This window comes from Lynx canadensis, chromosome B1, assembly GCF_007474595.2.
Source record: "Lynx canadensis isolate LIC74 chromosome B1, mLynCan4.pri.v2, whole genome shotgun sequence".
Classification (NCBI taxonomy): domain Eukaryota; kingdom Metazoa; phylum Chordata; class Mammalia; order Carnivora; family Felidae; genus Lynx; species Lynx canadensis.
Window position 1 is genome coordinate 161,054,612 of NC_044306.2, and position 22,139 is coordinate 161,076,750.

The following is a 22,139-nucleotide window of genomic DNA, read 5'->3' on the forward strand; positions in this document are numbered from 1 at the left end:
CTATTTATCTGAGTTTAAAAAAAATACCTTTCCCTTTTCTGAATTCCCATTTTCTACTCCTAATAGCCTATGAGAAACAGAGGCTCCTGGATAAAGACTTCCATTCTTTCCTCTAAAGACAAGCATCTTATATAATCTTAAATAACAGAACAGGCAAATTCCCTATTCTATTGTGCAAATTTCCATCTGAACGATCTTGACTAATTCTAACTTACTCATTAAATTTCTTCTGAATCTATCTAACTTTTTACTCTTCTGTCTTACCGATTTACACTTTTCTCTATTTTCTCCTATCACCATCTTCTTTCCTCCTCTATGCTATTTTCCAGTCACCTATAACACCCAGGAACCCCTGGTCCTCATGTGTTCATTTATTTTTTCATGCAATAATTCAATAAGCTATTTATGTAGGTTCTGCAGTGTACACGGCACTGTAACAGACCTTCCTTATACTGTGTCTGTGAGTGTATGCGTTTGTGTGTGCATGTGTATACCAGATAGGGCCAAAGCAAAATAATTCTGTCTACCAAGGAGAGTCACTAACACTGTTCTACACCTGCTTCTTAGCCACATTGCTGGGAATCATGACTGCAATTCAAATGTTAGATACACTACTGATCTCCAAATGAAGTAGAAGATTTCCATGCAGAATCTTGGAGATTTGACATGTTTAACAATGCTCCCAAAAAAGCTTAAAGATGGAGGTAACAATACAATATCTTGTCTGATTTCTTATCTCTTGAGAGGGTATTCAAAACTAACCAAGTGCCATCGCTGCCTTCTGGTGTTTGGAAACCAAAGCCCCTGCTCTGCATTGTATGGCACCCTGAGGGTACCTTCAGAACTATGAGCCCAACAAGTCAACCAAGACAGCACACACTCAGTTTCCAGATGAACCAGTCTGCACTTTATCTCACTAGAAGTTATAGGTATTACAGAGGAGTTGGGTCTCACCTGTAGGGACATGAGGTCTCACCTGTAGGGACATACCAAGCAGAGGTATGTTTGTCATGGCCTCATTCCACAAATGCATAACTAAAGAAGCAAAGTGATGAACCATAGAAAATAACGGTTTCCTGTCACCTGTGTGAACATAAAGTCTCACAACAAGGAGTTCCAGAGGTACTTCATCATCTTCCTCAAGGACTGAGAGCTCTGAATAGACTTCTTTTGGCTTGTCCTTTACCTGTTGCCCAACAACCACAGCTCGTGGTTCTGAGCCACACTGCCAAACCTCAGATGACTTCAGTTGTCTCAAAGGGTGAAGAATCACTTCAGACATCTGTGACCAGCCTGTGTCCAGACAAAGAATGCAGAAAGGGCATTTCATTTTTTGGTTGTGGGTGAAATTTTTGGTGACTCTGTAAAAAGTAGTTTCAGTTCAAGATGAGGATAGGAAGCCAGATGCATAATGTGAGGCATTAGTAAGGTTAAGGTAGATACTAGAGGCTATACTTGTGAAAAACCTGTGAGTGAGTGAGTGAGTGAGTGAGTGAGCAAGTAAGTGGGAGAGAAAAGATTGAATGGCATCATTAAGAGGGATTAAGCACCAGTAGTTGTTTGTTTTTTAATAATAGGCCAGGCTTAAGGACATTTTTATCAAGAAGGGAAAGAACTAATAGGAGAAAGGAGTTAACCTAAGACCAAAGTTTCTGAAAAGATGGGAGATAATAAGGATAAAAGAACAAAGAGGAAGTTTAGCTGTGGAAAAGGGAAGTTTTTCTACTAAAACACTAAGAAAAGGAGCTTAGATAATGGTTAAATGAGATAATGTATATGCAAGTACCTTATAAAGTGTACTCATCCATACTAATGTAAGTTATTATTATGCAGCACCTACCAAATGTCAAAAGACCAGGCACTCAAAAAATGTCTGTTAAAAGAACTGGGATCTTAAGGGAATTGAAATACCTGAGAAGGGGTTGAAAGGCAAGAAGGCTATGGGCAGAGAGGGGAGCTCCAGTCTGTAGAGTTTACAGCAAGAAGTCCACAGCACACTGGTAGGTAGAGAGGTATCCTGCAAGTTCATATCTCAGTCCTGAATCCTGATTATCTAAATATATGTTGTTTCTACCCTGTAAATAGTACAGAGATATTTAGAGATATTGGATGAAATAAGATCTGTTAAAGCCAGGGTCTGGAAGTTTCAATCTGAGAATGGGGAGTCCTTGTTTATTTCTTCTCTTGTTACAAATATAGTGGGTGGTATGGAATTTATATTAAACTATTCTTAGCTCTAAGACAGATGCTAACACATTTGTCGTAGCTGAAGGAAGGAGGCCAAACAATACTGCAAGACTTGATAACCTGAGGCGAGATACAAAAATGGCTCACTGTCCTATACTGAAACATTACTCAGTGCAATAAAACTCTGAAATATCCTCTGAAAAAATACTTGTTTCCTTATTATCTTTTTGAAGATACTGGCTCTCTAATCAACCAAATACAAACATTAAATCTTGAGAAACTATTCATGAATAAGACTGCACAAAAACAAAGTCATATGTATATGTATACATATACATTTATACATACAGAAATTCAGTAACTATAAAATTATTCCAGCAAAGTAGTTTTATGATATTATTATTTCATTAACTAAAAATGAACACTTGACTGCATCTGAGAACTGGTGTTCTCTAATAAAAAGACAAACCTGCCAAAAAAAAATCTATACTTGTTGAATCTATTTGTGTATTACTGGGGTCATGAAATTTATCCATTCTTAAGAACTGAGATGGAATCCTGCGAGTGGAAACATGTGATTAATAGTACCTGCTTTGATATCAACCTATTTGTCAACACTAATTCTATAGCAGACCACACTTGGAGTTGACCAGATGCACAAAAAGTGGGCTCTTGTATGCACCCATCTTATCAATTAAAGACAGAATTATAGAGGTTAGGTTTCCCCCTTCCATCTTTGCACCTCTACAGAGACATGTCAGGAAACATGGATATTTCTAAACTTCTTAATGACCTTCACTCTCCTTGAGAATTTGTTCTGTTTTCTTCTGGCTTTCCTTCTAGAATTAGACACAGGATCATACACTGAAACCATCTCCTCATGCTATTTCTCCATCTATCACATTGTAAAGACCATTTCCTGAAAAATCTGTGCTGCATATTTTTACTCCATTTCCCATAATTACCAGTCTTAGCCAGACTGAAAGAGCCAATAAGTGTACCTTGGTGTTTTCTTCCCATTGTCCTAACTATGGGTTTGGAGAAAACAGTAAAGGCAATTTTCTTTATTTTAACAATGAAAACTATAAGCACACTAGTGCAGTTTCAATTTGTAAACAACAACAATTCAGGTCAAAAGGGCAAGTTTCTTGAGAAAGCTGAATATAGCAGTTGCAAAAAGAACACCTAATGAAAAACATCTTGTAGATTGAATTGTAGTGCATAACCATGTCCCCAAAAGAAATAACCAGAGGAAAAGCTTATCTGGTTACCCACTGAACCAGTGGGTAGCTTTTCTTTCACCAATATGAACTATGGGCATACCAGGGCAAATGTACAAATTAGCAAAATGTACAATTAACACAGATGAAGATATGACAGGGAAAAGGATGAATACCACAGGCATAATATTAGTGCTGAATCAATGTGGATAGTGATATGGAAGAAAACCAGAAATATGAGGGTTATCAGCAAAGTTCTGGGAAGCAACATAGAAGAAAAAAAATACCCGAATGACCTTACTCAACCCCAGTCCACATCAGATGGCTGGACTGTAGGCAGCCCTCCATCTCTCCAGCTTCACTCCCGGCCTTCCACACGGGCTTCCCAGAAGGAGCACTTGTAAACTTTAAGGGAATATGAATCCAGACTGTGACTCAAAAACTTTAGTCATCTTGTCTTCTCCTAGGAGCCTTCATCAAACAGCAGCAATACTATTATCTACTTGGATAGCTAAGTTTGTGCTTGCTGCTTGTTTTTTATATTAATCCCTTTTCACCTTCAAGTATAACTGTTATAGTTAAGAAAACATGTAAATACTATCAAGAGAGTGAAAAGACAACTCACACAATGAGAAAATACTTGCAAATCATGTATCTGATAAGTAATTAATATTTAGAATATATAAAGAATTCCTACAAGTCAACACGAAAAAAGCAAACAACCCAATTCAAAATTGGGCAAAGGGAGGAGGATTCTGGGAGAATGGTGGAGTAGGAAACAACCCCACCTAGAAAACAACTCACTGGGAAAAGCTGTCTGATGCAACTATTTTGGATCTCTGGAGTTTGTTGAAGGCTTACAATTTCCAGGGGTAGACTTGCACTGCAAAATGTAGTTAATTTTGGTCAATTTCAGTTCTTAGCACTGTAGCAGCTACCCATCCTCCACCCCCAGCCAGTAAGTAGCAGGCAACTGTGCATGCATGTGTTCCTAGAATAATTTGCACTACTGTGAGAGCTAGGATGAGTAACAATGACTCTTTCCTACAAATATTGGGGATCTATACTCTGCTAACTGCTGCTTCTGACACATCCACATATGTGCTGACAAACAGGCAAGGAAGCAATGTTGTCATACCTCCCCCTAGTTCTACAAGTCTCTCCCTTCTCTGGCTGAAATAACTTCCAGAGGATTAAAAGGGCTAGTGTCTCCACCGCTCCTCCACTTCATTTTTCACCTTTTCCCCTTTCTGGAGCTAGACATTAAAGACTAAGACATTCAAAAACAACGGCATATAAGAAATATTAGAAAATGATCATGCATGCTCAGAAAAGACCTGGGAAGACATTAAATTTATTACTTTAGGCTAATCCTCAGCACAGACACAGCCTCCAACAATCAAAAAAACAAAAACAATACGAAAAAAAAGCAAACCCTGGGTAAGGGGTATAATCTGATCTCCAAATTTACCACATTATTAGATTAAAATGCCCAGTGTTCAACCAAAAAAAAAAAACAAAACAAAACAAAAAAGTCACAAGTCATACAAAGGAACAGAAAAGTATGATACATTCAACAGACAAAACAAATCAACAGAAACTGTCCCTGAGAAAAGACCTAATGGCAGATATACTAGACAAAGACTTTAAAGCAAGTGTCTTAAAGATGCTAAAAGAACTAAAGAGAGATGCAGGTCAAGAAAATGATGTGCAAACAAAATGGAAATATCAATGAAGAGAGAGAAAACCTAAAAAGAAACAAACAAACAAAAAACCTTCTGGAGCTGAAAAAGTATAGTAACAGAAATGAAAACTTCACTAGATGTATTCAAAGGCAAATGTGAGGAAGCAGAAAAAAGAATCAGTGGACTTGAAGATAGAACAATGGAAATTACTGACGCTGAAAAAAAAAAAAAAAGAGAGAGAGAGATCAAAGAAAAGCAAACAGATTAAGGGACCTGTGTGTGGAACACCATCAAACAGAACAACATATACATCATGGGAGTCCCAGAAGAAGGAGACAGACAGAAATGAGCAGAAAGAATATTTGAAAAAATAATGGCTGAAATTTCCCAAATTTGATGAAAGACATAAACCTAAACATCCAAGAATTTCAATGAACTCCCAGGTAATTTGAACACTCACAGAGACCCACCAAGACACATTATAATGAAACTTTCAAAAGACAAAGAAAGAATCTTGAAAACAGCAAGAGAGAAGTCAGTCATTACATATAAAGGATCCTCAATAAGGTAGCTAGATATCTCACCAGAAACTTTGGAAGCAAGAAGATAGAGGATTGATACATTCAGAGTGCTGAAAGAAAAAAATTGTCAACTAAGAATCCTATTTCTGGCAAATCTGTCCTTCAAAGGTGAGAGAGAAATTAAGATGTTTCCAAATTTAAAAAAAGTTGAGGGAATTTGTCACCACTAGACCTGCCCTTCAAGAAATGCTCATGGGAAGGGGAGCCTGGGTGGCTCAGTCAGTTAAGCATCTGACTTCGGCTGGGGTCATGATCTCGTGGTTTGTGGGTTCAAGCCCCACGTTGGACTCTGTGCTGACAGCTCAGAGCCTGCAACCTGCTTCAGATGCTGTGTCTCCCTCTCTCTCTGCCCCTCCCCGACTTGCACTCTGTCTCTCTTTCTCTCAAAAATAAATAAATGTTAAAAAAATTTTTTAAATAAATTAAAAAAAAAAATTTTTTTAAAGAAATGCTCAAGGGAGTCCTGCAAGGTGAAATGAAAAGATACTAGGCAGTAACTCAAAACTGTATGGAAAAATAAAGATCTCAATAAAGATAAATACATGGGCAATTATAAAAGCTATTGTTATTGTAACAATGGTTTGTAACTGTATTCTTTGTTTTCTACATGATTTAAAGACCAATACATTTAAAGAAAAAAGACAGTACTAGTGTGAGAGCTGGTATTACTATAACTTTGGTATGTAACTCCCAATCTTGTTTTCTACATAATTTAAGAAACTCATGCATTTAAAAAGGATTATTCATTTAGGATTTGGGGCACACAATGTATGAATGTAATTTTGTGACAACTACCAAAAGGGGTGGGAATGAAGCTATAAAAGAGTTTTTGTATGTCATTAAAGTTAAGCTGCTATAAAAATCATGTAAGAGTGTTTTTGACTTTAGGATGTTAAGTGAAATTCTCATAGTAATCACAAAGAAAATAGCTATAAAGAAAATGAGAAAGGGATTTATAAGCGTATTACTACAAAAAAAATCAACTAAACACAAAAGAAGACTGTAATATATGAAATGAAGAACAAAAAAGCTATAGGACATATAGAAAACAAACAGTACAATAACAGACGACCTTCCTTATCAGTAATTACTTCAAATATAATTGGATTAAACTCACCAATTAAAAGGCAGAGATTGGCAGAGTGGATAAAAATACATGACCTAACTATAAACTGTCTACAAGAGACTCACTTGAGATCCAAAGACACAAACAGGTTAAAAGTGAAAGGACGGAAGAGATATTCCATACAGAAAGTAACCAAAAGAGAGCCAAGGTGGCCACTCTGGTATCCGACAAAACAGACTTTAAATCAAAAAATATTACAAGACACAAAAAAGAATACTCAATATTAATAATAGATTCAATACAGCAAGAAGATACAACAATCATAAACACACATCTAATGATAGATCACCAAAATATATGAAGCAAAAACTTCACATGGGACATCTTCCAGGACAGACCATATGCTGGGCCACAAACTTAAGTCTCAATAGATTCAAACAACCAATGGACTTAAACAACCAATAGACCAAAGAAAAAAGCACAAGAAAAATTAGAAAATACTTACGAGATAAAATGAAAACACAAGAAACCAAAACTAATGGGATACAGCAAAAAGTGCTGAGAGAAATTTATAGCTATGAACACTTACATTAAAAAAAAAAAATAGAGCTCAAATCAACAACTTAACTCTACAACTTAAGGAATTGTTAAAAGAACAAACTAAACCCAAAGCTAGCAGAAGGTAGAAAATAAAAATTAAAGCAGAGATAATTTTTTGATAATTACTGAATGATAATTAATGAAATGGAGAATAGGGGCACTTGGGTGGCTCAGTCAGTTGAGTGTCTGATTTCAGCTCAGGTTATGGTCTTACATTTTGTAGTTTTGAACCCAGCATCAGGATCTCTGCTGACAGTGCAGAGCCTGCTTTTGATCCTCTGTCTCTGTCTCTGTCTCTCTCTTTCTCTGCCTCACCCTCTCCCCCATAATCTCTCTCTCAAAAATAAATAAACATTTTTAAAAAAAAGAACATAAAAATTGAAAAAAATCAATGAAACCAAAATTTGGTTCTTTTAAAAGATGAATAAAATTGACAAACTTTTAGTCAGATGAACCAAAAGAAAAAAAAAAAAAGAAAGGACTCAAATTACTAAAATCAGAAGTGAAAGTGGGGACATCACTACTGATTCCATGAAACAAAAAGGATTATAAGTACTATGGACAACTGTATGCCAAAAAGTTCAATAACCTAGACAAAATGGGCAAATTCCTTAAAACACAAAACCTACTAAGATTAAATCATGAAGAAAGAGAAAATCTAAATATACCTATAACAAATAAAGAAATAGAATCATTAACCCAAAATCTCCCAAAAAAGAAGAGTCCTGGGCCTGAGAGTTTCACTATGAATTCTACCTAACATTTAAAGAACTAATACCAATCCTTCTCAAACATTTCAAAAGAATTAAAGAGGTGGAAACACTTCCTAACCCATTCTATGAAGCCAGCATAACCCTGATACCAAAGCCAAAGACATTAAAAGAAAACTACAGACTAATATCTCTTAGAATTATTGATGCAAAAATCTTCAGCAAAAGGGGTGCCGGGGTGGCTCAGTCAGTAAAGCATCTACCTCTTGATTTCAGCTCAGGTCATGATCTCATGGTTCATGAGATTGAGCCCCGCATCAGGCTGACAGCGCGGAGCCTACTTGGGATTCTCTCTCCCCCTCTCTCTGTCCCTCCCCCACTTGCATGCATGCTCTTTCTCTCTTTTTCTCTTTCTCTCAAAATAAACATTTTTTAAAAAATCTTCAACAAAATACTAGCAAACAGAACTCAGCAGCATATTAAAAAGATTATACACCTTGATCAAGTAGGATTTATTCCTAGAAAGCAAGGATGGTTCACCATATAAAAACTGAGCAATGTAATATGTCACATCAATAAAATGAAGAAAAAAATACCACATGATCATCTCAATTGATGCAGGAAAAAAAATCTAACAAAACTCAACATCTTTTCATGATAAAAACACTCAACAAAATAGAAACAGAAGGAAACTACCTCAAATTAATAAAAGTCACATATTAAAAAAAAAAACTCACAGCCGAGTTTTTTGTTCCACAGAAACAGAGATCACCAATAGTACTAGACTACTCCTCAGCTGGCCCCTCCATGAAAGTTTGGGAAAGGAAGGGAGAATTCTTATGTTCTGATTTTAGAATTCAAAATTTAGAGTGATTAGAAAAATAAAGCAGTGTTTTTATTTCCACTAAAAAAAAACCTCATAGCAAACATCATACTCAATGGTGAAAGACTGAAAGTCTTTCCTCTAAAATCAGGAACAAAGTAAGATATTTGTTTTTATTAAGTCTATTCAACATAGTACTGGAAATTCTAGCCAGAGTAATTAGGCAAGAAAAAGAAATAAAAAGTATCCAAATTGAAAAGGAAGGAGTGAAATTATTTCTGTTTGCAGATGATATGATCTCATATGTAGAAAATCCCAAAGACTCCAAACACTCACACTCACACTCACACACACACACACACACACACACACACACACACAAACATACACACACAAACACACACACACAAAGGTGTTAAGATAGATGAATTCAGCAGAGTAACAGGATACAAAGTCAACACAAAATTATAAGTTGTGTTTCTACACATAAACAATTAGCCATGTGGAAAGGAAATTACAAAAACAAATCCATTTACAATAGCACCAGAAAGAATAAAATACTTAGGAATTAACTTAACCAAAGAGGTAAAAGACTTATACAGTTAAAACTACAGAACAAGCGCACCTGGCTGGCTCAGTCATTATAGCATGTGACTTGATCTCACAGTTATGGGTTCAAGCCCCACGATGGGCATAGATTTTACTTTAAATAAATAAATAAGTAACTACAAAACATTACTTAAAGAAATTAAGGAAGACATAAACAAATGGAAACACGTCACATGTTCATGGGTTGGAAGACTTGGTATTATTAAAACGTCAGTACTACCCAAAGTAATCTACAGATTCAATGTAATCCCCATTAAAATCCTGAAGGTGTTTTTAGACAGAAATAGAAAAACTTATCCAAAAATTCACATGGAATCCCTGGGGCTGATAATAATCAAAACAATCTTGAAAAAGAAGAACAAAACTGGAGGACACACACTTCCTAATTTCTAAACTTACTACAAAGCTATAGTAATCAAAACAGTGTAGTACTGGCGTAAAGAGAGACCTACAAACCAATACAATAAAGTAGAAAGCCCAGAAATAGACTCCTACATATATGGTCAAATGATTCTGACAAGGGTGCTAAGACCAGTCAATGTGGAAAAAAAACATCTCAACAAATGGTGCTAGGAAAACTTAACGTTCACATGCAAAAGAAGGAAACTAGGTCATTACCTAACACCATATACAAAAATTAACTCAAAATGGATCAAGGACCAAAAAGTAAGAACTAAAACAATAAAACTCTTAAAGAAAACATGGGACAAAAGCTTCAACACGTTGGATTTGGCAACAACTTCAACACCAAAGGCACAGATAACAAAAGACAAAATAGATAAATTGGACTTTGCAAAAATTTTTAAATTCTATACATTGAAAGATACTATCCATAGAATAAAAAGGCAACCCACAGAATAGAAAAAAAAATTTGCAAATCATATAATGGATAAGGGATTAATACATAGAATACATAGAGAACTTCTAAAATTTAACAACAAAAAGGCAAACAACCCATATAAAAAGCAGACAAAGGACTCTTCTCCAAAAAAAGATATAGAAATGGCCAATGAGCACACAAAAAGATGCTCAACATCACTAATCATTAGAGAAATGAAAATCAATCAAAATGACAATTAGACATCACCTCACACTCAGGATGGTTATTATCAAAAAACAAACAAACGAAAAACAAAAAAAAAAACAACAGGGGCACCTGGGTGGCTCAGTCGGTTAAGCATCTGACTTTTGATTTCGGCTCAGGTTGTAATCTCATGGTTTGTGGGTTTGAGACCCATGTCGGGCTCTGCACTGTCTACACGGAGCCTGCTTGGAATTCTCTCTCTCTCCCTCTCTCTGCCCCTCCCAGACTCATGCTTTCTCGCTCTCGCTCTCTCTCACTCTCTCAGGAAAAAAAAAAAAGTGTTGGCAAGGATGTGGAGAAATTGGAACCACTGTGCACTGTTGGCAGTGATGTAAAATGGTAGAGCCACTGCAGAAAACAGTATGGCGGCTCCTCAAAAAATTAAAAATGGAATTACCACATGATCCAGCAATTCCACTTCTAGGTCTACACCCACAAGAACTGAAAGCAGGATCTCGAAGAGATATTTGTACACCCATGTTCACAATAGCATTATATACAATAGCTAGGATATGGAAGCAACCCAAGCATCGATCGACAGATGAATGGATAAGCACAATGTGGTACATACATTGAGTGATACTCCCCTGCTTTTCAAAAGTTTATGTGCCACTTCACTTTTACAAAAGACCCACATTACCACTTAGTTTCACTAACTTTTTTTTTTTTTTCAACGTTTATTTATTTCTGGGACAGAGAGAGACAGAGCATGAACGGGGGAGGGGCAGAGAGAGAGGGAGACACAGAATCGGAAACAGGCTCCAGGCTCTGAGCCGTCAGCACAGAGCCCGACGCAGGGCTCGAACTCACGGACCGCGAGATCCTGACCTGGCTGAAGTCGGACGCTTAACCGACTGCGCCACCCAGGCGCCCCTAGTTTCACTAACTTAAAGAAATCTGAAGAGGATTTTTAATTTTACAAAAAAAAAAAGGCAAAAAGTAAAAACAGCACTCAGCATTTGTTTTACAGCGAGTGATTACAGAGGCAGCACCCATTCTGAACAGTGAGAGTGGCCCTGCCAAGCTCCTTCCCCAGGAAATACACTCAGCATCTCAGCATCAACCCTCCATAGCTCTGAACTGTGTCTGTGAACACCTGTGCTTTATTGTGACTTATTTTGTGTATCCATTAGCAAAAGATGTCATAAATCCATGATCAGTAGAGCCTAAGAGGTTATTTTTGGGGTCTGGGAATGCTCAAAATATTTTTCATGTAAATTAATTGTAATTGTTTCTTCACTTTCTGCCATTTCAGCTTACAAAGGGTTTCCTAGGAATGCTCTACTTTCAGGCAGGAGGAGAAACTTGTATTACCTATTGTAACAAGTAATAACCGTGAGGATGTGGAGAAATCAGAACGCTTGTGCACTGCTGGTGAAATTTTAAAATGGTATGGTCAGGGACATCTGGGTGGCTCAGTCAGTTTAGCAACTGAGTCTTGATTTCGGCTCAGGTCATGATCTAGCAGTTTGCGGGATTGAGCTCCCCTTCAGGCTTGCACTGACAACACAGAGACTTCCTGGGATTCTCTCCATCCTCTCTCTCTGTCCTCTCCTTCTCTCTCTCTCTCAAAATAAATAAATAAATAAATAAATAAATAAATAAACAAACAAACAAACAAACAAACAAACATTTTTTAAAAATGGTATGTGTGAATGCAAGCTGGTGCAGCCACTCTGGAAAACAGTATGGAGGTTTCTCAAAAAACTAAAAGTAGAAGTACCCTATGATCCAGCAATGGCACTACTAAGTATTTATCCACGGGATACAGGTGTGCTGTTTCAAAGGGACACATGCAACCCCATGTTTATAGCAGCACTATCGACAATAGCCAAAGTATGGAAAGAGCCCAAATGTCCATCGATGGATGAATGGATAAAGAAGATGTGGTGTATATATATAATGCAGTACTACTCAGCAATCAAAAAGAATGAAATCTTGCCATTTGCAACTACGTGGATGGAAATGGAGGATATTATGCTAAGCAAAATTAGTCAGTCAGAGAAAGACAAAAATCATATGACTTTACTCATATGAGAACTTTAAGAGACAAAACAGATGAACATAAGGGAAGGGAAACAAAAATCATATAAAAACAGGGAGGGGGACAAAACAGAAGAGACTCATAAATATGGAGAACAAACTGAGGATTATTGGAGGGGTTGTGGGAGGGGGGATGGTCTAAATGGGTAAGGGGCACTAAGGAATCTACTCCTGAAATCATTATTGCACTATATGCTAACTTGGATGTAAATTTTAAAAAATAAAAAACAAAATTAAAAATTAAAAAAAAAGAAAACCCCCCAAAAATGGTATGGTCACTGCAGAAAATGATATATGGCAGGACCTCAAAAAGTTGAACATAAAATTACCATATGATTCCAGCAATTTTACTGGCAGGTATATATGCAAAAGAATAGAAAGCAGCCACTCAAAAAGATACTTATTCAACAAAGTTCAAGGCAGTACTATTCACAATTGCCAAAAGGCAGACAACCCAAATGTCCATCAATAGATGAATAAATTTTTTTAAGATGTTATATACATACAATTTTATTCTGCCAAAAAAAGGAATAAGGTCTAATATATGCTACAACATGGATGAATCTTTCAAATATTACACTAAGTGAAGTAAATCAGCTTCAAAAGGACAAATATTGTGTGATTCCATTTATATGCAGAACCTATGACAGGCAAATTTCATAGAGACAGAAAGTAAAGTAGAGGTTACCAGGGGATGGGGGGAATGAGGAGTTACTGTTTAACAGGTCAAGAGTTTCTGTTTGGGATGATGAAAAAGTTCTGGAAATGAACAGTGGAGATGGTTGTGTGACATTCTCAGTGTACTTAATACTAATGAACTATACACTCCAAATGGTTAAAATGGTAAACTTATGTTATATATATTTTGCCATAATAAAAATACTTTTCGGGGCACCAGTGGTTCAGTGAATTAAGCATTTGATTTCAACTCAGGGTCATGATCTCATGGTTGTGAGATCAAGCCTCAAGTTGGGCTCCAAGCTGCTTGAGATTCTCTCTCTCTCTCTTTCTCTCTCTGTCCCTCCCTACTCCCATGTGCACACATGCTCACTCTCTCTCTCTCAACATAAATAAACATTAAAAAAAAAAATAAAACAGGGGCACCTCGGTGGCTCAGTCAGTTAAGCATCTGACTTCGGCTCAGGTCATGATCTCACAGTTTGTAAGAGCCCCACATCAGGCTCTCTGCTGTTAGCACAGAGCCCACTGCAGATCCTGTTTCCCTCTCTCTATGCCCCTTCCCCTCTTGTGCTCTCTCTCTCAAAAATAAACATTCATAAATAAAAAAATAATAAAATAAATATATTTTTAACCATTTGAGGGAAAAACCAAGAATACTGAAAATTCAAATATAATAATCAAATACTAGCATGACCTGGTTAGTACAGTGTCCAAACAGAATTCCCCTTTCTCTCTCCCTCCTCCCCTTCCTTCCTTCCTTCCTTCTTTCCTTTCTTTTTTAGGTCTTTCCTTCTTTCTCAGGTTTTACAGCAAATAACTAAACATTTTGAGGAAGACAGATGCATGAGGGAATTTTAATGAGAATTTCGTTTTAAAAGGATAAATCATATTACAACAGAGACTGGCAGAATAAGGTAATCAATAGCAGGGATTATAAACAACCAGCAGGCAAAACCAAAACCCCAGAAGGTACTTCTATCTTCAGTAAAAGGGAAAATGAAGAAAGAACAAAAATACATGTGCAAGCCCCAAATTTTAAGTCCCTCAGTTCTAGGACAACTCCTTGTAACTATCTTAAAGGATAAGATGAGTTAAATAATTCAGGCAGAGCCAGTTTCACTGGCTGTGAACTACTAGGCAAGGAAACAAAGAAACATAGCCTGGATTCCATGCCAGCAAAGGTCAAGGATCACGTCTTACACCATCTCTAAATGTACAGCCTACCACTCTAGCTTCCCAACGCTGCAGACACACTGTGGGAAATCAGTTTAAAACTCTCATGGTCCTCAATAGGTAGTTAAGTTCAGATTTCCCAACCTAATATCTCATAGAAAGAACAAGCCAGTTTCATCCATGTTCTTCTGCTGATTACTGCTCAACTATTTCACATCTCCAAGAAAAAGGTTATGGACAAAGAAAAATGTTTGCATTCTTTAGCCTTTCACTTGATTTGACAAGGATCATCTATAAACCAAACTTTAAGAAATCAGGACAGACCTAACTTTCTAATGATTCTTTAAAAAAAAATCATAATGTCACCGTTAGGATTATAACTGGCAGAAATGGTCTCCTAAGATGCATTCCAGCTCTAATTAAAACAGGGCTGTCCCAGAGCTCCCACTTAATTTTAATTTATATTAAAATAACTCAGAAGAGCTATTCGATATATTGAACAACCACCTTAAATCCAGTTGGTTAAATGTTAGCATCTTCCCTTTCCATTAGCCATAGGTTTAAGATGGATAATGTGCTGAGGGAGAGAGGCAGCATCCAAATTACCAACACAAGTGGCCTTTTTTCAGGCCAAAGAAATTGTTTTCTAAAAATGAGATTATGCTATACTTAGTCAAGCTATTTAAAAGATGGAGTGCTAAAAAGATTCTGTCCATCAATAACCATATCAGTGGAACTAATCAAAACTGTAAGAACAGCATCTAAAAACTGATTTTAATCAATGTTGAAGAGATTGAATTCCCACAGCTTTTCACTTAATTATACCGATGATCTGAAAGCTGGAAGAGATTCCAAATATTCTGACAGCTCTTCCACTTCATTCAGAGTTCTCTGGACTACTCTATGCAGAAACAGGACCACTGTTTCACTCCGCTCACTCAGCTTTACTTTTGTTAAAGCACTTACTACAACCTGACATTACATGATATAGTTACATGTTTACTAGTTACTTACTATCCCTCTCCCACCAGAATATCACCTCCATAGCAAGAGGCCCTGTGTGTTTGCTCTTATATCCCACCGCATCAACAACAGCACTTGGCACAGACCAAGCCTTTAGTAACTACTGTATCTGTTTTCTAACTGACTGAATAATTCTTGCCCAATACCCTTTTATTTTATACATGAGATAATTTGAGGCCCAGAGGAGTAAAATGACTTGTGCAAGGTCATTAGGCTAACTAGAGGGAAAGCCACACTTACAACCAGGCCTCTCAAATCCCAGTCATCCTTCCAATGTCAATGCAATTATGCCACTCTGCTTTTCATGGCTCTCCATTGCCTTACAAAAAAAAAAAAAAATGTCAGTACTCCTTACCTTTTTCAAATCTCTCCAAATTTTGCCTGACCCACTTTTCTAGTGCTATTTCTGCCACTCCTTTTCACGCCATATGTTCCTGGTACCTCAGCATACCATGGCTTCCATGCTTACCTTTCCATCTCCTCCCCATCTATCCAAATTCTCCCCACCCTTCAAGACCCAGCTCAATTATCACTTGCTCTGTAAGCTTCCTCCTTATCTTTCTTTATCCTTCGTCACCAGAATATTCACTTCTTCTTCTCAGTTCCCATGGCATTTTGACCTATTGGAGCATACTTTACATTCTGCCTTGTCTTTCTTCTTTACTAGACTGTGAGTTCTTCATTTTTTAAAATATTTTTTTAATTTTATTTATTTTGAGAAAGAGTATGGGCAGGGGAGGGGCAGAGAGAGAAGGAGAGAGAGAGATCCCAAGCAGGCTAAGGTTAAGTACATGTAACGGACTAAGCCATCCAGGCACCCAGCGAGTTCTTCATTTTTATATTTACTAGCAACTCCATAGTGCCTGATATAAACAGCTGATCAAGGGAAAAAGGAAGGAATACAGGGGAGGTGTGCTACCCTTCTATGCTCAGTATGACTCCCAATGTAACAACACCCTCCCAGCATCCCAACTGGCTGCCCCAACAACAAAGGACAAAAGTTAGCTACGGTTAAAAAAGGGAGGTGACATTAAACAAGACAGCACATGGGAGTGCCTGGGTGTCTCAGTCAGTTGGGTGTCTGACTCTTGGTTTTAGCTCAGGTCATGATCTCATGGTTTGTGAGTTCGAGCCCCGTATTGGGCTCACACTGGCAGTGCAAAAGCCTGCTTCGAATTCTCTCCTCTTCTTTCTGCCCCTCCCCTGCTCATGCACACATGTGCGCTGTACTCTATCAAATAAATAAATAAATAAATAAATAAATAAATAAATAAATAAAATAAACAAACTTTTAAAAAATGACAGTACATGAAATCAGCTAGTGAAATGTAGAACACAAATTATATTACATTGTTCTGCAATAATGTAAAAAATGCTACCTTCTTTTCTTAAGTTAACTCTGCAACAAAGTTATTAATACTTTTGCATTCAAGTAATCTGCACTCCCCCAACCTTTGTTCTTTTCATGCTTTACCCATGGTTCCCAGCCCAGGGTGTGTATTCAAGGCATGTCTGCTGACTAAAGATAAACTGGGTTTCCAATGACTCAGGCTGGATGGGATGTGGGTGGTCATGGTGCTTGTAAAAATTAATGATAGGATACTTCATTTAGAATGAAGTAGAGGGACAGGAGGGGGGTGGGTACTTTTCACACCCAGCACTCAGGTCAATTTCAGACCCAAAGGGAAGTGGCACATTGCATGCAGGTGGATACTACCTTACTATCAAAGCTGGAGGAAGGAATGTTTCCTCCTCCCCCTCCCCAACGGCCCAGCCACAGACAGGTAGTCACAATTCAGCCAATGAGAAGCCACTATACTTCCAACTCCCAGTTTACTCCAGTGGACTTTTACTTCATAATTGTCCCTCCCAACACCTCCCTTTCCTCTATGAAAGAGCAGTCCTCTGCTTTGTTCTCCAGTCTTGCCCATGGTACTGCCATAGCTTCCATGTCCCAGACTACAATTCTCTGCTATTGCCAAATAAACACATCCTTTGTTGGTAAAATAAATGGCAGTTTTATTTTTTAAGGTCAACTAATTTTTCACTAAACTTCATACCAGAAGGCACTGTTACTTATTTCGGCCTACTCAAAGGTAACCATTAACAGATTGCGATCTTGTTTTGTTTCTTTATATCTAGGATCAACCGGTTTTTTTTTAACAGACAAAATGCATAGAAAGATGGTAATTGGGAAATATTTTTATAAGCCAACCCTCTGGAAGTAAACCTGTATCTTCTTTCAACCTCCACACCACCCCTACTAGCTAGTATGGATGATGAGATTAATTGAAATGTCAGGGGTTCCCTGACCGTCATTGTTCACTAGTTGTCATTAGGTCACTGATAACAAACTGATAGTGACTTAGAACTGTGTGGGCCAAAAAGAAAGACTAGACCTGAAGGTGCATAAAGTGAACATCTTTAGGATGTTAATTTGAGCTGCCCATGCTGATCAAGAAACAAAAATCTTAACTAGAAATAATAAAGACAACAAATTTGGTCCTGAGGTTTTCTTCTTTTTTATCGTTGCCAATTAAAGACCAGTATGTTTGATTCATCACATCAATAAAAGAAAGGACAAGAACCATATGATTCTCTCAATAGATGCAGAGAAAGCATTTGACAAAATACAGCATCCTTTCTTGATAAAAACCCTCAAGAAAGTAGGGATAGAAGGAGCATACCTCGAGATCATAAAAGTCATATATGAATGACCCAACACTAATATCATCCTCAATGGGGAAAAACTGAGAGCTTTCCCGCTAAAGTCAGGAACAAGACAGGGATGTCCACTCTCGCCACTGTTATTCAACATAGTATTGGAAGTCTTAGCCTCTGCAATCAGACAACACAAAGAAATAAAAGGCATCCAAATCGGCCAGGAGGAGGTCAAACTTTCACTCTTCGCAGATGACATGATACTCCATATGGAAAACCCAAAAGATTCCACCAAAAAACTGCTAGAATTGATTCATGAATTCAGCAAAGTTGCAGGATATAAAATCAACACACAGAAATTGGTTGCATTTCTATACACCAATAATGAATCAACAGAAAGAGAAATCAAGGAATCAAACCCATTTACAGTTGCACAAAAAAACATAAAATACCTAAGAATAAATCTAACCAAAGAGGTGAAAAATCTATACACTGAAAACTATAGAAAGCTTATGAAAGAAATTGAAGAAGACACAAAAAAATGGAAAAAGATTCCATGCTCCTGGGTAGGAAGAACAAATATTGTTAAAATGCCAATACTACCCAAAGCAATCTACATATTCAACACAGTCCTTATCAACATAACACCAGCATTCTTCACAGAGCTAGAACAAATAATCCTAAAATTTGTATGGAACCAGAAAAGACCCCAAATAGCCAAAGCAATCTTGAAAACGAAAACCAAAGCAGGAGGCATCACAATTCCAGACTTCAAGCTATACTACAGAGCTGTAATCGTCAAGACAGTATGGTAGTGGCACACGAACAGACACTCAGATCAATGGAACAGAATAGAGAACCCAGAAATGGACCCACAAATGTATAGCCAACTAATCTTTGACAAAGCAGGAAAGAATATCCAATGGAATAAAGACAGTCTCTTCAGCAAGTGGTGCTGGGAAAATTGGGACAGCGACATGCAGAAGAATGAACCTGGACCACTTTCTTACACCATACACAAAAATAAACTCAAAATGGATGAAAGACCTCAATGTAAGACAGGAAGGCATCAAAATCCTCGAGGAGAAAGCAGGCAAAAACCTCTTTGATCTTGCCCGCAGCAATTTCTTACTCAACACGAGTCCGGAGGCAAGGGAAACAAAAGCAAAAATGAACTACTGGGACCTCATCAAAATAAAAAGCTTCTGCACAGCGAAGGAAACAATCAGCAAAACTAAAAGGCAGCTGACAGAATGGGAGAAGATATTTGCAAATGATATATCAGATAACGGGTTAGTATCAAAAATCTACAAAGAACTGATCAAACTCAACACCCAAAAAACAAATAATCCAGTGAAGAAATGGGCAAGACATAAATAGACACTTCTCCAAAGAAGACATCCAAATAGCCAACCGACACATGAAAAAATGCTCAACATCACTCATCATCAGGGAAATACAAATCAAAACCACAATGATGGCTCACCTCACACCTGTCAGAATGGCTAACATTAACAACTCAAGCAACAATAGATGTTGGCGAGGATTCGGAGAAAGAGGATCTCTTTTGCATTGTTGGTAGCAATGCAAGTTGGTGCAGCCACTCTGGAAAACAGTATGGAGGTTCCTCAAAAAACTAAAAATAGAACTATCCTATGACCCAGCAATTGCACCACTAGGCATTTATCCACGGGATACAGGTGTGCTGTTTCAAAGGGACACATGGACCCCCATGTTTATAGCAGCACTATTGACAATAGCCAAAGTATGGAAAGAGCCCAAATGTCCATCGATGGATGAATGGATAAAGAAGAAGTGGTATATATATACAATGGAGTATTACTCGGCAATCAAAAAGAGTGAAATCTTGCCATTTGCAACTACGTGGATGGAAATGAAGGGTATTATGTTAAGTGAAATTAGTCAGAGAAAGAACAAAAATCATGACTTCACTCCTACGAGGACTTTAAGAGACAAAACAGATATACATAAGGGAAGGGAAACAAAAATCATATAAAAACAGGGAGGGGGACAAAACAGAAGAGACTCATAAATATGGAGAACAAACTGAGGGTTATTGGAGGGGTTGTGGGAGCGGGGGTGGTCTAAATGGGTAAGGGGACTAAGGAATCTACTCCTAAAATCATTATTGCACTATATGCTGATTTGGATGTAAATTTTAAAAGAAATTAAATTAAATTAAAAAAAAAGAGGAAGTCAGGAAGATTCAAAGCATGATAAGGATTCAACACACCATTGGTGACTTGAAGATGTGTGGGTGTGGGGAAGGCACATGATGAAGACTCTCTAGAAGCTGAGAAAGGCCCTGAATGATAGCCAACAAAGAAACAGGAACCTCAGTACCACAACCAGTAGAACTAGATTCTACCAGAAATGTGAATGAGCTTGGAAGTATATTATTCCCTAGACTCTCCATCTAAGAGCCCAAAGTGGCTAATATCATCATTTTTGGCTTTGTGAGGCGCTAGCAGCGAATCCAATTGAGCCTGCTCAGACATCTAACTTACAGAACTCTGATAAATGAGTGCTGTTTTAAGTTTGAAAAAAAAAAAAAAAGACGAATATGTTCATAAAACTGACAAGAAACCCACATTCTGGGGCCATGGCTTTGTACCAGCCAACTCTGGCTACTTCTTCCTCAACTGGAACATCAGGAGCTTTCAGGGTTAGAAGAGAAAAACTAACACCTCATAGCTATTTCTTCAAAACCCGGGCTAAGTAAGCACTCTCTCTTCATTTTAGCTCTTTTCCTCCCCAAAAGTATACAGCCTGAAAATCTTGCTGCTTTGCCCATCAAGGTTTATTCAACACTATCTGAAATTTTTGTAATAAGTACATTTTAAAAGGCCTTTTTAATGAGCACCGTCTTATTTATCTGAGTTACAATGGTTAATGTCTAATATCTTAATGTGTTTTTCTCAGAAGTAAATAAAGCTATAAGGCCTCTGGCCTATAGAGGAAGCTAAAACTGAGTCTAAAAATCAACATTATAAGCAAAACAAACTCTCCCTCCTATGTATGTATGCGCGTGCATACAATCACACACAAATTGGCATTAACACCTAATATATAATGACTCAAGAACAGATCTTGCAACTTAATGATAATTGCAAGCACTAAATGGTCCTCTAACAGTTCAAAGAGCTCCATCTTCCAGAGCACCTAACCTATTAGCAAGAAGAGATTACAGACAACGGAAAGAACTCAGCTCAGTTACTTAACCTCTGAACCTTAGCCTTCTCATCTGTAAAATGAGGGGCTGGTCTAGAACAGTGCTGAGCAGTAGAATGCAAGCCACAAATGTGAACTGGATATATACTCTTTAATTTTCTAGTAGGCACATTTAAAAAAGCAAAAAGAAACAGGTAGAATTAATTTTAATAATGTTTTATTCAATCTAACATAGCTAAAACTTTCCTTCAACATATAATCAACATTTTGAAAGTATTAATGATGTATTTTACATTCATTTTTCATACCAAGTATTTGAAACCTACCCCACATCTCAATTTGGACAAGCCACATTTCAAAGGCTCAACAGCCACATGGGACCAGTGGCACCATATGAGACAGCACAAATCTAGATGATCTTTGAATTCCTCTCAATACCGGACGTAATTTTAACAAAGGGGAGAAGAGATGTATACATCAAAGTAGGCTTAGAAAAACTGTAAGTTTTTAAATTCAGTGAAGTTGGATCTGTAAACAACTGAGTAGGTGGTGTGATCTACTACTTGCAGACTTAACCTGTTCACGTTACCATAGCCACCATCCTACAAACCTACAGAGAGATTAAGCACATTCAGGACAGCGTACAACTGTTTAATGAATGAGACTTCTAGAAAATCCTAACTACGAAAAAACAACTGTTAAAATGAGACTTCAACAGAAACAACAAAAGAAAAATAACTGACAACCATGTTATCTTGACATATTAAGATAATGCTATGAAACACAATTTGCACATGCTTT

General features: G+C 37.4%; 1 protein-coding gene across 7 annotated transcripts in view; it reads right to left on the reverse strand.

The window, feature by feature from the left end:
* The window catches only part of CRACD (capping protein inhibiting regulator of actin dynamics), a 280,653-nt gene that overhangs the window by 252,057 nt on the left and 6,457 nt on the right, over positions 1–22,139 (reverse strand). The window contains exon 1 of one of the 7 annotated variants that reach the window (XM_030313817.2): positions 15,726–15,775. The exons of the other annotated variants lie outside the window; for them this stretch is intronic. The gene's annotated coding sequence lies outside the window, so the exon portion shown is untranslated. Of the gene's footprint in view, positions 1–15,725; positions 15,776–22,139 lie in introns of those variants that run through there. 7 annotated transcript variants of the gene reach the window in all.